Here is a 14,595-nt window from a genome sequence, read left to right on the forward strand (position 1 = left end):
TTTCTGTTCTATTCAGTCTCAAGCTTCTCCTCCCTGATAGCTCAGAGGAAGAGACAGAGGTTGAAAATGCCATCACTGGTGTGGTTGTAATCAGGCATTGGTGCCTCTGGGCATGGGAGGTACCCAAATGCAGATTCTGTTCCCATGGGGCCCTTCTGCGGGCTCCCAAGGGAACGCCCCCCCAGGGACCTCCCCCAGCATTCCCAGGCAGAGGGTGGTACTCCCTAGTGGATCTCTCCTGACCACGCCCCTCGGTTTCTGTACCCCCCATTCCCTGCTCTGCTGTAGTTGTCCTGTCTTGGAGGAAACCCCTTGGGTAAGATCCTTTTCGGGAGGCTCACACCTTCCTTTCCACCATGGAAACAGTCATCGTTTGCCACCGGCAGGCAGGAGAAGCCTATTCCCAGAACAGCTGGTTGGTGAGCTGCTGGGCCCTCACAGTCATTGGATCTTTGATCCTTACAACAGACTACCAGGCAGGCATTTTACCCCCACCCCATCCGCCTTCAAGATGAATAAACTGAGGCCCAGGCAGCAAGCAGAGCTGGCTAGCGTTAGAATCCAAGTTTTCTCGACCCCCAAAGCCCTTTTCCTTCTTTCACATCAAGGATCCTCTTGGCCAGACTGAGGTCATTACCATCATTAACAGCGAGTACTTAGTGGGTGCCTAGCAGGTCAGACCAGGCAATCTAGGCAGACGGGAGCCCCAAGTTTGGAGAAAGGGCAGAAGCAGGAGGGACACAGCAGGGACACAGAGGGACACAAAGGGCATTGCAGCAGGGGTCCTGGCAGGGATGGGGTGCGTGGAGGAGAGGTAGGCAGCTCTGGAGGTCTGATAGGAGTGGCAGTGACATGGCCCCAGGGAGCCCGAGCTCCCAGCGGGCTGGCCCAAAGTGGCACTTGGGAAAAGATTAGTTGGAGACTGGTGGGAGGGAAGGGCAGGAGGGCAAGAATGGAAGAGAAGGGGCACCCAGGTGGCTCAGTCAATTAAGCATCTGGCTTTGGCTCAGGTCATGATCTTGCAGGTCGTGAGTTCAAGCCCCGCGTCCGGCTCTGTGCTGGAACCTGCTTCAGATGGTGTCTCCCTCTCTCTCTCTGCCCTTCCCCCACTCATGCTCTGTTTCTCTCAAAAATGAACAAACATTAAAAAGAAATAAAAAAAAAAAAAAGAATGGAAGAGAAGAAGAGAAGCAAAAACCCAGGAGATGCAGTGAGTTCAAGTGCACGCTCTGTCACTTTCCCTGTGACTGGGGACAAATTGCTTCCCCTCTCTGGGCCTCAATTCCTCCATCTGGGAAAGGAAGGGATTGAACTTCATGACGTCTGAAGATCCTTCTGGCTCCAGGGATGCACCTGACCAGGCCCCAGCAAGCTGGAGCTCCTGCTGTGCAGTAAGCACGGATGGCCTTCCTGATCTACAGATCTGGAAACAGATCTGTGAACACACAGCACACCACACTCTGGGCACGGGACTGGCACAGACGTTCACAAGCAACCCTGGGCCCTCCCCAGACTCCCTGGCCGCTGCATCACGCTGCCAGCCACAGTTTGTGGAAATTTCCTCTCAGCCCCTCTTAGCGCAGCAGGGGAACGTGGCTGTCCTTCCAGCTTCCGGTAAAAATTTCCAACGGGGTGGGGGTGGGGCACAGCTGGTGGGAGACGCAGCGCCTCAGAGCTGGGGAGAGACAGAGATCATGACAATGGGAAGGGGGCGGTTCCTAGTTACAGGCCACACAGGGTTCATGGGGGGGGGGGGGTGGTGCTGGGCATCCTCCTTCAGCAAGCATTTGCAGAGACCTCACCTACTGTGCCCTGGCCCCTATTCCAGATGCCGGGGACACAGGACAGGGTAGTCTCTGGCCTTCTGGAGCATGTCTCCTAATGGGGAGAAGAGAATATACATGAATACTGTGAATGAAACGAAGCAGGGTAAGGAAACGCGGAGTGACGCTAGCGGCAGGGAGGCAGCTAGTTTAGACGAGCTGATCAGAGAAGTGGGTAAGGCGACATTGTGTGATCTTTGCAGAGAAGAGCAAGCACAATGACCCTGAGGCAGGGCCTCAGCCAGGGGTGGGCGTGTTGAGGCTGGCGGGGAGGGCGGGGGTGTGTGGAAGTCATGAGATCAAGAGTTTCCTGTGGGGCCTTCCCATGGCGAGGACTTTGGGTTTTATGCTTAGCGCTATGGGGAGTCCACAGGGCGGAGGTGGGCGGTTCTGAGCTGGAGGGTGACGAGACCTGACTTACATTTTATGAGCTTGTTTCTGTGTTTGTTTTATTTACTTACTTTACAATCCAGGGCTGATATTTCTCTATCAGGGTCAGGCTGGCATAAATGCGCACCTTTGGCCAGAACAAAGTTACACTTGGGAACGACCTCGTAAAATAAACACTGTGCAGTTATATCCTTCAGAGGCATTTGCAGAGGATGATGGGTGGGTCTGATTCACCCTCCTGCTGCTCTCGCTGGCCTACAATCTGCCGGAAGGTGGAAAGAGCAGACTGCAAGGAAGCCGGCTTGCAGAGGATTTTAGATTTTAGGGCCAGAGGCATAGCCCTCTTTGATGGCTACGGTTTCTTCCTGCATTCTGTTGGTACCCTGGCAATGCCTCATGGGCATACAGGTCTTTTGGGACCTCAACATCGCACTTCAAGACTGAACGAAGAGTGATTCCATGAAATGCCACAGGACTCTGTTAAAGAAGACCATAGGCCCCAAATGGTGTCACTAATGTTAAGGCCTTGTTTCAGTCAACCAAGACTTAACACCTAACCCAACAACAGTTTCAATGCCCCAGGAATATACCCTTTAACCAGTCCAACTGGAATTTCCTGATAAATACTAGGAGGTAATCCCTTAATAGACCCCTACCATCCCCTTTAGGAGGGCAACCTTGTCTAAAACAATGCATTTTTTGCTAACAAATTCCTGTTTCCCCCTCTCCCCGCCCCAATCTTTAAAACCTTTCATTTTGAAAACAAAACAAAAAAAACATTAATTTAATTTAATTTAATTAAAAAAAAATGGGGGGCGCTTGGGTGGCTCAGTGGGTTAAGCGTCCGACTTTGGCTCAGGTCATGATCTCGCTGTTTGTGAGTTTAAGCCCTGCGTCAGGCTCTATGCTGACAGCTCAGAGCCTGGAGGCTGCTTGGGATTCTGTGTCTCCCTCTCTGTCTGCCCCTTCCCCACTTATCCTCTGTCTCTCTCTCACTCAAAAATAAATAAACATATGAAACGCCCAGAGTCTAAGAGACCCCCAAAAACGAACCACCAGAGTCCAGAGTCAAAGCTAAGCAGCAAGGGTCATTTATTGCAGGTTCGAACCTGGACCTCTGCGCCCCCCGTTGCCGGTGACGCCAAGAGGCCCTGAGAGAGGTTTTTACACCCCTTTTACAGACAGGTACAAACAAGTCATGGGGAAATCAGGAATTTTCCACAGTTACAGAGCTGCGATTGGTTGGTGTTTAAAGTTGGACACTTAACAGTATCCGATTGGTTCCTGCCTTTAGGTCAGACCACAACCGGGGGTACGGGTATCACAATGATTGATCAGGAATACACGGATGTGCCAAGCAACAATGATTGATCAGTAGTACACGGATGTGCCAAGTAACAATGGTTGATCAAGAATATACGGATGTGCCAGGCAATAATGATTGATCAGGAATACATGGGCGCGCCAAGCAATTGTACAGAAGCGGAACAAGCTGGTTAAGCTTGGTTAGGTTTCAGTTTCCCATAACTTAAGCTTTTAAGTTTTAATTTTCTCAGGCCTCTCACATAAACAAAAATTTTTTTAATTAAAAAAAAAAATCTTCCATTTTGCACAGCTCCTGGGAGCTCCCCTCTACCTGCTAGATGAGTTGTTGCCATATTAATGAATTATTTAATAATGCCAATTTACTTGGTTAAGTTTTGTTTTTTAACAGATTTGGTGGCAAGAGTGGGATCCAAAGCGAACCCTTTTGAGTTCATTGTGTTTCTCACCATTTCCTAGGGCCCTTGGTAAGCTCCTCTTGGTTTGAGCACTACTCTTTTTGTGTTGAGCTCCCAATCTAACAGACCTTCCAGGCCAGGGTTAACAGGTCAGTCTAGATTGACAGGAGAATCTAACAGAGCACCAGTCGTTAGCCCTTGGTTCAGTCTGTAGTTCTGCACTTGTGTGGAATCCCTTTCCCCCATTCCAGTCCACAGTCCCTGTTTACTGGAGTCTGCTGGCTTAGTATATTCTGGAAATTGCTGGTGGCATACACAGGCCTTCTATTGGCCAATCTGCAGGAACTTCTAAACCCCAGACCGAGGCTCTGTCCTCAGATTCCACACTGGGAGCTGCAGATAGCAGCTATAGTCCTCCATTCACTTGGATCAGCTCAACAGTCTCCATTCTCTGATGTCTGCTGGTTCAATCCTTTCCCATCCCCAGTTCTTTGGCTACTGGTGGTGTCCACAGTTCCATTTCCTGGGCTACTGTTGGTTTCTGTCAGTGTGCACATGAAGTAAAGGCTTAGCTAAAAGAAAAAGATAAATAAATAAGATGGGATCTTTGAAATCCAAAGGGTTAAACATAGCACCTTCCAGCACACCTGTTTATTTTATATCTAAGAACTATGGGGTTTCCTGGGTGGCTCACTCAGTTAAGTGACTGACTCTTGATTTTGGCTCAGCTCACGATCTCATGGTTTGTCAGATGGAACCCTATGTCAGGCTCTGTGCAGCACAGAGCCTGTTTGGGATTCTCTCTCTCCCTCTCTCTCTCTGCCTTTCTCTTTCTCTCAAAACAAATAAGTCAAACATTAAAAAACAAACAAACAAACAAACAAATAAAACCTATGGTCCCAAAAGCTATAAATATCTTGAAATTTTAAAAAAAGGCAAAATCTTACTAAGCTTGTTTTGTGTCCTGAAGAACTTGGCTTGGTAACCATCAGGTTGGGGACCCGAAAATAAGGCCAGACAGATATGTGAGTTGTCCCCCTTTGGTGGCGAGATATAGTGAGATATGGAGATATGGGTTAAACTCCATTTTTGGCTAAGGTTCAACCAAACTGCTATCAGCCCTCAGGGGAATGACAACCTAGAATTACAATGGCCTTTATGAGGAATGTTCCAGGTAAATAAGATCATTAAGAAGTACACTTAAAAGCAAGGTTTGGGGGAGCCTGGGTGGCTCAGTAGGTTCAACATCTGACTCTTGATTTTACCACAAGTCATGATCCCAGGGTCGTGGGATTGAGCCCCATGTCAGGCTCTGGAACCTGCTTAAGATTCTCTCTCTCTCTCTCTCTCTCCCTCTGCCCCTCTCTCCTGCTCACATGCTCTCTCTCTTTAAAGTAAAAAATAAATAAGTTTAAATTTTAAAAAAGACAACAACAAAGACCAAGAATAGCAAAAAGTTCAACTCCATTGAAAGTTTATGCAAAAAACTGATAAAAAATCAAAAGACACAAGAGGAACGTAATATGTAAGACTGAAGGCATTCTTACTGCTTACCTCCACACTCCTTTCTTTGAACATTCATTCTAGTTATCCTTTGTCTGAACTGCCTTTACACAAAAGTCTGCTAGGTTAATGGCTTAACAGACACCTCCGTATCTCCCTTCAAAGAAGAGCCCTTGGTGAGCCCCTCCTGGAGGTGATGAGACTAAGGGATTTTCTGGTAAACTGCTATTCCTTTAAGCAACCAAGGGAAAGCTTCAATTAAAAAAAAAAAATCTGGGGCATCTGGGTGGCTCAGTCAGATAAGTGTCTGACTCTTGATTTCAGCTCAGGTCTTGATCTCACAGTTCATGAGTTCAAGCCCTGCGTTGGACTCTGCACTGACAGCACAGAGCCTGCTTGGGATTCTCTCTCCTTCTCTCTCTGCCCCTCTCCAGCTTGCATTCTCTCTGTCTCTGTCTCTCTCTCTGAAAATAAATAAATAAACATAAAAAAAAAATTCCAACATTCGTCAGTTCTTTAACATCTAGGCTACAATCCAATCCTTTGAGGGATCGAAAGCAACTGTCTTTATCTTACAAATCTTTATAAAACTAGAAACACAGCTCTAGAGGCAATTCAGAACTCACTTAGTCCTTTAGGCAACCCTAGACCTCCTCTATTTGTCTCAAAAGGCTTGTAAAGTATTAGCCTTAGGAAACCAAAGTCCTTTTTGGAGGAACTTGCATTCTTTCCCTCTGTCTTTAAAATGAAAATGTTAAAAGTATAAACCTCAGGGATATAATTCTTCTCAGAAGGAAGACTTAATGGGGAAAAGTCATTTGCAATTTAGACAAACGAAAAATCATGTGTCTTCTCCACAAATATTAGTAGAAAAGACTTTAGCCGTCTGAGCAGGTAACTTTAACTCATTCCATCTCATGGAAAATCGATTGGGATCCAAGTGTTCTTTTATCAACTAGGGAGTTTTGTATTATACTTATCGCCTGGCTAAAAATGTTCAAACAATAATTATAGGCGCTCTGTTTATATGCTTATGTGTGCCTATTAGAGATGCGTGGCATTTAAAAAGAACTCTATATACATTTTAATGATCAGAAAAAAATCAACTAAAGGGGCGCGTGGGTGGCTCAGTTGGCTAAGCGTCCAACTCTTGATTTTGGTTCAGGTCATGATCCCATGATTCGTGGGATCAAGCCCCACATCAGGCTCCATGGTGACAGCACAGAGACAGCCTGCTTGGGATTCTCTCTCTCCTTCTGTCTCTGCCCCTTCCCTGCTCATGCTCACACTCTCTCTCAAAATAAATAAATAAACCTAAAACAACAACAACAACAACAACAACAACAACAACAAAAACCAATCAACTATGCAGTCGTAGCTGTGATTACTAGGGTCTGAAAAAGCCAGTCAATAAAAATAAACTTAAACTCTATACTGAACTGTCCCAAGTAGAATGTCTATCTTATTTTATTCACTAAAGTTTTTGAGGGCTCCAAACTATGGGGTATGTGGCCAGTGGCACACGTGTACAAGACCTCAAGTCCAAGTGTGGGACAAGTGTAGCCAAAGCATAAAGCGAAGCTAATTATGTTTAGTAGACTTGGGGCTCGCACCCAATGTCACTTGTCCCATGAGCACTGTGCCATCAGCAAGTGAGACCATGGTGACGTCAGCAGAATGAGAGGGTAACAACTGTAGAACCACAAGGTTACAGCAGAAATGGAGCCATTAAAAGACTCCATGATTTGCCTTAGGTCACAGACATGTTAGTCACAGAGCACGGACTGTCCGGAATTTCATGGTCACGAAGCACTTGCATAAATATTGGAACGAACAACCATTCAGTTTTTAGTTTATTGATTACAAACCACAAAAAAAGCAAGTGTTAAAACCATTTAAATGATGGATGCCCTAAATATGAGGATTTATCCCACCTAAATGGCAACTGAACTCTACTAAATTGCTTTGACGTATAAGTGACAATAGCAAACGTTTGAGCATTTCCTATATGGCAGGCATTGCATGTGACATATGGGGTGCCTGGGTGGCTTCGTCAGTTAAGCATCTGACTTCAGCTCAGGTCATGATCTCGCGGTTCATGGGTTTGAACCCCACGTCAGACTCTGTGCTGACAGCTCAGAGCCTGGAGACTGCTTCAGATTCTGTGTCTCCCTCTTTCTGTGCCCCTCCTCTGCTAGTGCTCTGTCTCTGTCTCTGTCTCTCTCAAAAATAAATAAACATTAAAAAATTTTTAAAAAATGGGAATGCAAGCTGGTGCAGCCACTCTGGAAAACAGTATGGAGGTTCCTCAAAAAACTGAAAAGAGAACTACCCTACGACCCAGCAATTGCACCACGAGGCATTTATCCACGGGATACGGGTGTGCTGCTTCGAAGGGACACATGCACCCCCATGTTTATGGCAGCACTATCAACAATAGCCAAAGTATGGAAAGAGCCCGAATGTCCATCAACGGATGAACAGATAAAGAAGATGTGGTATGTATATACAATGGAGTATTACTCGGCAATCAAAAAGTTGCCATTTGCAACTACGTGGATGGAACTGGAGGGTATTTATGCTAAGTGAAATTATTCAGAGAAAGACAAAAATCATATGACTTCACTCATAGGAGGACTTTAAGAGACAAAACAGATAAACGCAAGGGAAGGGAAACAAAAATAATATAAAAACAGGGAGGGGGGCAAACCATAAGAGACTCTTAGATATGGAGAACAAACTGAGGGTTACTGGAGGGGTGGTGGGAGGGGGGATGGGCTCAACGGGGAAGGGACACTAAAGGAATCTACTCCTGAAATCATTGTTGCACTACAGGCGAACTAACTTGGATGTAAATTTTAAAAAATAAAAAATAAAATTAAAAAAAACTTTTTTTTAAGTCGTGTGACATGTATTAACTCATTTAATCCCCACAACAACCCCAGGAATAGCTGTCATGATCACCCTCCCAGGGAGGAAACCCAAGGACGGGAAGCAGTGTGCCGGGACTCAGATCTACATGTCTGGTGTCTGAGGTTGTGCCCTAACTACTGGCTTAAACAAATCCACTTTAACAAAATGGATATTAAGCATATATATCAGAACTTAAAAGTGGGGGCGCCTGGGTGGCTCGGTCGGTTAAGCGACTGACTCTTGATTTCTGTTCAGGTCATGATCTCACAGTTCGGGAGATCGAGCCCCACGTCAGGCTCTGTGAGGTCAGCGCAGAGCCTGCTTGGGATTCTTTCTCTCTCAGCACTCTCCCTCTCTGGCCCTCCCTGCTGTGCACTCTCTCTCTTCTCTCTCTCTAATAATCAAAATAAAACATTAAAAACAACAATAAAAAAACACATTGTGTTGATTGCTAAGCCATACAGCCATAATTTCCTGCTGTTTTTCTATATTCCCCTTCACTTCCTTATGATCTTTAACCAGTATTTTTTTTTTAATTTTTTTTTCAACGTTTATTTATTTTGGGGACAGAGAGAGACACAGCATGAACGGGGGAGGGGCAGAGAGGGAGGGAGACACAGAATCGGAAACAGGCTCCAGGCTCCGAGCCATCAGCCCAGAGCCCGACGCGGGGCTCGAACTCACGGACCGCGAGATCGTGACCTGGCTGAAGTCGGACGCTTCACCGACTGCGCCACCCAGGCGCCCCGAGGAAGTTTTTAAAAACAGTTTATTACACTAAGGGGGCACCTGGCTGGCTCAGCCGGTCAAGCTGACTCTGAATCTCAATGTTGTGAATTCCAGACCCATGCTGGGCATGGAACCTGCTTAAAATTAAAAAACAAAAAACAGGGGCGCCTGGGTGGCGCAGTCGGTGAAGCGTCCGACTTCAGCCGGGTCACGATCTCGCGGTCCGTGAGTTCGAGCCCCGCGTCAGGCTCTGGGCTGATGGCTCAGAGCCTGGAGCCTGTTTCCGATTCTGTGTCTCCCTCTCTCTCTGCCCCTCCCCCGTTCATGCTCTGTCTCTCTCTGTCCCCAAAAAAAATGTTGAAAAAAAAATTTAAAAAAACAAAAAAACAAAAAACAAAGTTACACTAAGAATTCATTATCAAACTGAACTATATTTTCACTCATTATAACATTAAGGTATAAATCCAGGAAACTAAAGGATAAAAAATTATTTTAAAAAGCTAATGTGGAGGGGGCGCATGAGTGGCTCAGTCGGGTAAACGTCCAACTCTTGAACTCATCTCTGGGCTTGGTCTTGGGGTTGTGAGTTCAAGCCCCGAGTAGGGCCCTGCACTGTGTGTGAAGCCTTCTTAAAAAAGAAAAAAAAAAAAAAAAAGCTAATGTGGAGAAGTTAAGGGGAAAATCAGTATGTATTAACCTATAGTTTTATCAATATGAAGAAAACTTCAAATATTGTACAGCGAGGTGTGCTGTAGAATGCCATATAGTTATGACACTATTACCAATTATTTATCACTCAAATCAGAAAGTAATGGGTGCCAGCCAGTGCCTTAGGGATGATAGAAACATCTTGACTATTCAATTGAGCAGTAAAAGCATCTGTTACCTAATTTTTCAAAAATTAACTGTTACCACTTATTTTTACATATGCTAAAGAGCATTTCCCTCCAACAGGTAGATTCTCCAGCTCTTGGCACTGATACTTAACGTCAATAACTCTGAACATATCAATAAACTCTTCATTCTTTCACTGTTCTACCACAGGCATAAAGGCGCAGGAAAGGACTTGCGTGTTCTGAAAGAAAAGTACGCAATGCCTTACGGTTTTAAATACTAAGTAATTGATCCTCACAAGCAGATAACACCAACTAAAACTTTTTTGTTGCCAGTTTTCCTTTTCTTTTACAAGAGACTAATCATTGTATTAATATGAAAGATTTTATTATTAAAAAAAATTTTTTTTAACGTTTATTTATTTTTGAGACAGAGAGAGACAGAGCATGAACGGGGGAGGGGCAGAGAGAAAGGGAGACACAGAATCTGAAACAGGCTCCAGGCTCTGAGCCGTCAGCACAGAGCCCGGCGTGGGGCTTGAACTCACGGACCGCGAGATCGTGACCTGAGCTGACTGAGCCACCCAGGCGCCCCAAAGATTTTATTATTTTTAAGAAATCTCTACCCCAACGTGGGGCTCAAACTCACAACCCTGAGATCCAGAGTCACATGTTCTACCGACTGAGCCAGCCAGGCGCCCCACTGTATTAATATTATACGACAAAAGCATCTAGACTCCCTAATTTAAAAGGTTAAATGTCAGATATACAAATAATGCTATTTTCTCCAATAAATCACAATTTTTACAATTTCTGCTATTTTGGAACAAATGTTAAAATTCCCACAATTTAAGTATCATTAAACATGAGTTGAAACACACTTAGCATCTCAAAAATTGTTATGAATGGTAGAATCTACAATTAACTGTAAATCTTACATTGGTGCTATAGCTCCCCTTTATTATTTTATTTCTTAATTTTTTTTAATGTTTATTTTTGAGAGAGACAGAGGGAGAGAGGGAGCATGAGTCAGGGAGGGGCAGAGAGAGAGGCAGGCAAGAGAATCCAAAGCAGGTTCCACATCGTCAGCACAAAGCCCTGTGACGGATTCAAACCCATGAACCATGAGATCATGGCCTGGGCCAAAGTCAGACATTCAACAGACTGAGCCACACAGGTGCCCTTGTTATTTTCTTTCTTTCTTCTTTCTTTCTTTCTTTCTTTCTTTCTTTCTTTCTTTCTTTAAATTTTTTAATGTTTATTTATTTTTGAGAGAATGAGAGAGAGAGAGACACAGAGCACAAGCGAGGGAGGGGCAGAGAGAGAGGGAGTCACAGAATCCAAAGCAGGCTCCAGGCCCTGAGCTGTCAGCACAGAGCCCGACGCGGGGCTCGAATTCACGAACCGCGAGATCATGACGGGAGCCAAAGCCGGACGCTCAACCGACTGAGCCACCCAGGCGCCCCTTTATATACATATTTTTTAAGCCATTTATTTTTGGTACTCTCTATACCCAATGTGGGGCTCAAACTCAGGATGCTGAGATGAAGTATCCCATGCTCTTCCAACTGAGCCAAGTAGGTGTCCCTGAGTCCTTTCGATACTAAAAGAGATAAGGCTTTTTACAAATATTTAACTTTCTTACTGTCTACAAGTTGTCATTTTGGTTAAATGGATAACTAAGTATTATTTCACAGTGACCTATGATCTTGTTTGCCCAAGTGTTTTAAACATTTTTTTTTAACTTTTTAAATGAGTATAGTTGACACACATGTTTTAAAACCTTTCCTATATTTTTCATTTTGTTCCTTTAGAATTATTTTGTTAAATCATAAACGTACAACAGCTCCTTAGCTCTACACATGCACTTACATTTTTTTTATTTTTTAATCTTTTTACATTTTATTTAAAAAAATTTTTTTTCAACGTTTTTTATTTATTTTTGGGACAGAGAGAGACAGAGCATGAACGGGGGAGGGGCAGAGAGAGAGGGAGACACAGAATCGGAAACAGGCTCCAGGCTCTGAGCCATCGGCCCAGAGCCTGACGCGGGGCTCGAACTCACGGACCGCGAGATCGTGACCTGGCTGAAGTCGGACGCTTCACCGACTGCGCCACCCAGGCGCCCCTACATTTTATTTTTAAGTCATGTCTACCCCTAACGTGGGGCTAGAACCCACAACCCCAAGATCAAGATGGGCAAGCTCTACGGACTGAGCCAGCCAGGCGTCTCAGCACTTCATTTTTTTTTTTTTTTTTTTAAGGAAAAACAATATGTCTTATTACACCATGATCCTGGGTAATAGTTTTTCAAACTGTGAGAAAAATCTTTAAAAAGGTTTCACATGTCACCTGAAACTTACAGATTCAACGTCATCAAAAAAAAAGAATCCTTCCACACTCTTACAAAGACCACTAAAAAGAAACAACAATTAAAAAGCTGTCTCAAAGGCATTTTTTTTTTTTTTTTGGACAAATGTCCCAGAAGTCAAATTCTAAATGAAGTCACTTTTACCTCTAGCTAACTTGGGGGATTTTTCAGGGAACCCCTAAAACATCTCAAACAAAGAGAGAGTTTAAACTAGTCAGATTTATCTGGCACGTTGAATTAACAGGAAGCACTGTCCAGTAAATGAGGATAACCCTTTTTTGGTTGTACTGCGTGGGTCAATGTTATTCATATAAGTGTTTTAGAAATTGCATACAATTCCTCAAGTTCCATATGCCCTGGTATAATGCTATCAGTCATAATTCTAGCTATTATCTTAAAATATGTGTCACAGAAATAACCAAATTTCATTATCAATTAGATTGTAACAAACTCTAATTAGACTTTTAACAATGCCATTTTTAAGTCTTTTGACATTTACAGACAGTTATTGTTTCACTCGGATGTTTTTGCAAAAGCTTCCTGCAAATGTGTTTCATCCTCAGAGAAATTCATGGAAAGGAATCGGACAAATACCCTGGAATACAGATTTCTGAGAACTTTCAGATCATAAAACTAACCTAAATAAGAATTTCCAAAGCCAGTGGAAAAATGGAGTCAAACAGAGTGAGAATTAATAACATGGAACCAAAGGAACTGAGGAAGATGATCATTTTTATGACTTTTGTTTAAAATATCACTGGTTTTGGGGCACCTGGGTGGCTCAGTCGATTGAGCATCCGACATCAGTTCAGGTCATGATCTCACAGTTTGTGAGTTTGAGCAGAGCCTGCTTGGGATTCTCTCTCTCTCTCTCTCTCTCTGCCTTTCCCCACCTCTCTCTTTCTCTCTGTCTTTCTCTCTCTCTCTCTCTCTCTCTCTCTCAAACTAAAGAAACTTAAAAGACATTTTTAAAAATATCACTGGTTTTCTGGGGCACCTGGGTGGCTCAGTCAGTTGAGCAACCAACTTCAGCTCAGGTCATGATCTCGTGGTTTGTGAGTTGAAGCCCCACATCAGGCTCATAGACACTGTCAAGCACACAGCCTGCTTCAGATCCTCTCCGTGTCCCTCCCCGCTTGCGCTCTCTCAGAAATAAATAGAACATTATTTAATAATAAATAAAATATGTCACTGGTTTTCTAATGTTTTACTTTTCCAAATTTGGGGAAATCTTTGTCTCTTTTACGCTATCAATAGTTTGATAAGGTATACCTTTGTGAACAAAGAGACGTTCACTTTTCTTCCCTACCTGATCCTTCCAGAATTCAAAAACTCTTGAGTATTCTTCTGATGGCAAAATAACTAGTTATTTACATAAGTTCAATGAGAGTCTATTCTCCTTGTAACAGGAGACAATTAGAAACATGGATTATGTTACCAAAGCTTTGACCGGAATATTACATTTGGAAGAGATGTGCCTAGATTCAGGTATGACCAGTTTTAAGGAACTGAGGCTGATTTTACAAGGCCAAGAAAACCGCCTAAGAAAAAAATTAACCTGGTAACTTGCTTAAAATTTTCCAGCAAAGCAGTTTTAAGAAGAGGCACCGGGGTGGCTCAGTCGGTCAAGCGTCCTACTTTGGCTCAGGCCATGAACTCACATTTTGTGAATTCGAGCCCCACATCAGGCTCCCAGTCAGCACAGAGCCTGCTTCAGATCCTCTGTCCCCCTCTCTCTCTGCCCCTCCCCTGCTCATGCTCTCTCTCTCGAAAATAAATAAACATTTAAAAAGAAAAAAAGTTTTAAAAGGATCTTACATACAAGACGCCTCCTGGCTCAGTCCACGGAGCATATGATTCTTGATCCCTGGGTCATGAATTTGAGCCCCATGTTGGATGTAGAGATTACTTTTTAAAAAGAAGAGAGACCTTATATGGCCAAGCATTATTCCTGCAACAGACATATAAATAACCAGGCGATGTTTAATGCAAGTTAGTTTTACTATTAAACATATAGGGTAATTGTAGGGGCACCTGGCTAAGTTGGTTGAGCGTCCGACTTTGGCTCAAGCTATGATCTTGTGGTTCGTGAGTTAGAGCCCCACATTGGACCTGCTGCTGTCAGCCTGTCAGCACAGAACCCACTTTGGGTCCTCTGTCCCCCTCTCTCTGCCCTCCCTCACTTGTGCTCTCCCAAAAATAAATACATATTTTAAAATAAAATAAAATAAAATAAAATAAAATAAAATAAAATAAAATAAAATAAAATAAAATAATATAGGGGCGCCTGGGTGGCTCAGTCAGTTGAGCGT

At 43.9% G+C, this 14,595-nt stretch overlaps 1 long non-coding RNA gene across 1 annotated transcript; it reads right to left on the reverse strand.

Annotated features, from left to right (window-relative positions):
- Nucleotides 1-1,922: 1,922 nt before the first annotated feature.
- LOC121023548 (uncharacterized) lies at nucleotides 1,923-14,330 on the reverse strand. Its single transcript, XR_005787452.1, has 3 exons — nucleotides 14,102-14,330; nucleotides 3,986-4,506; nucleotides 1,923-2,374 (listed from the first exon to the last, which is right to left on the reverse strand). It is a non-coding gene; the product is annotated as an uncharacterized LOC121023548 (long non-coding RNA).
- Nucleotides 14,331-14,595: the final 265 nt, after the last annotated feature.

This window comes from Herpailurus yagouaroundi, unplaced genomic scaffold (genome assembly GCF_014898765.1).
Source record: "Herpailurus yagouaroundi ecotype Mexico unplaced genomic scaffold, PumYag 77, whole genome shotgun sequence".
Classification (NCBI taxonomy): domain Eukaryota; kingdom Metazoa; phylum Chordata; class Mammalia; order Carnivora; family Felidae; genus Herpailurus; species Herpailurus yagouaroundi.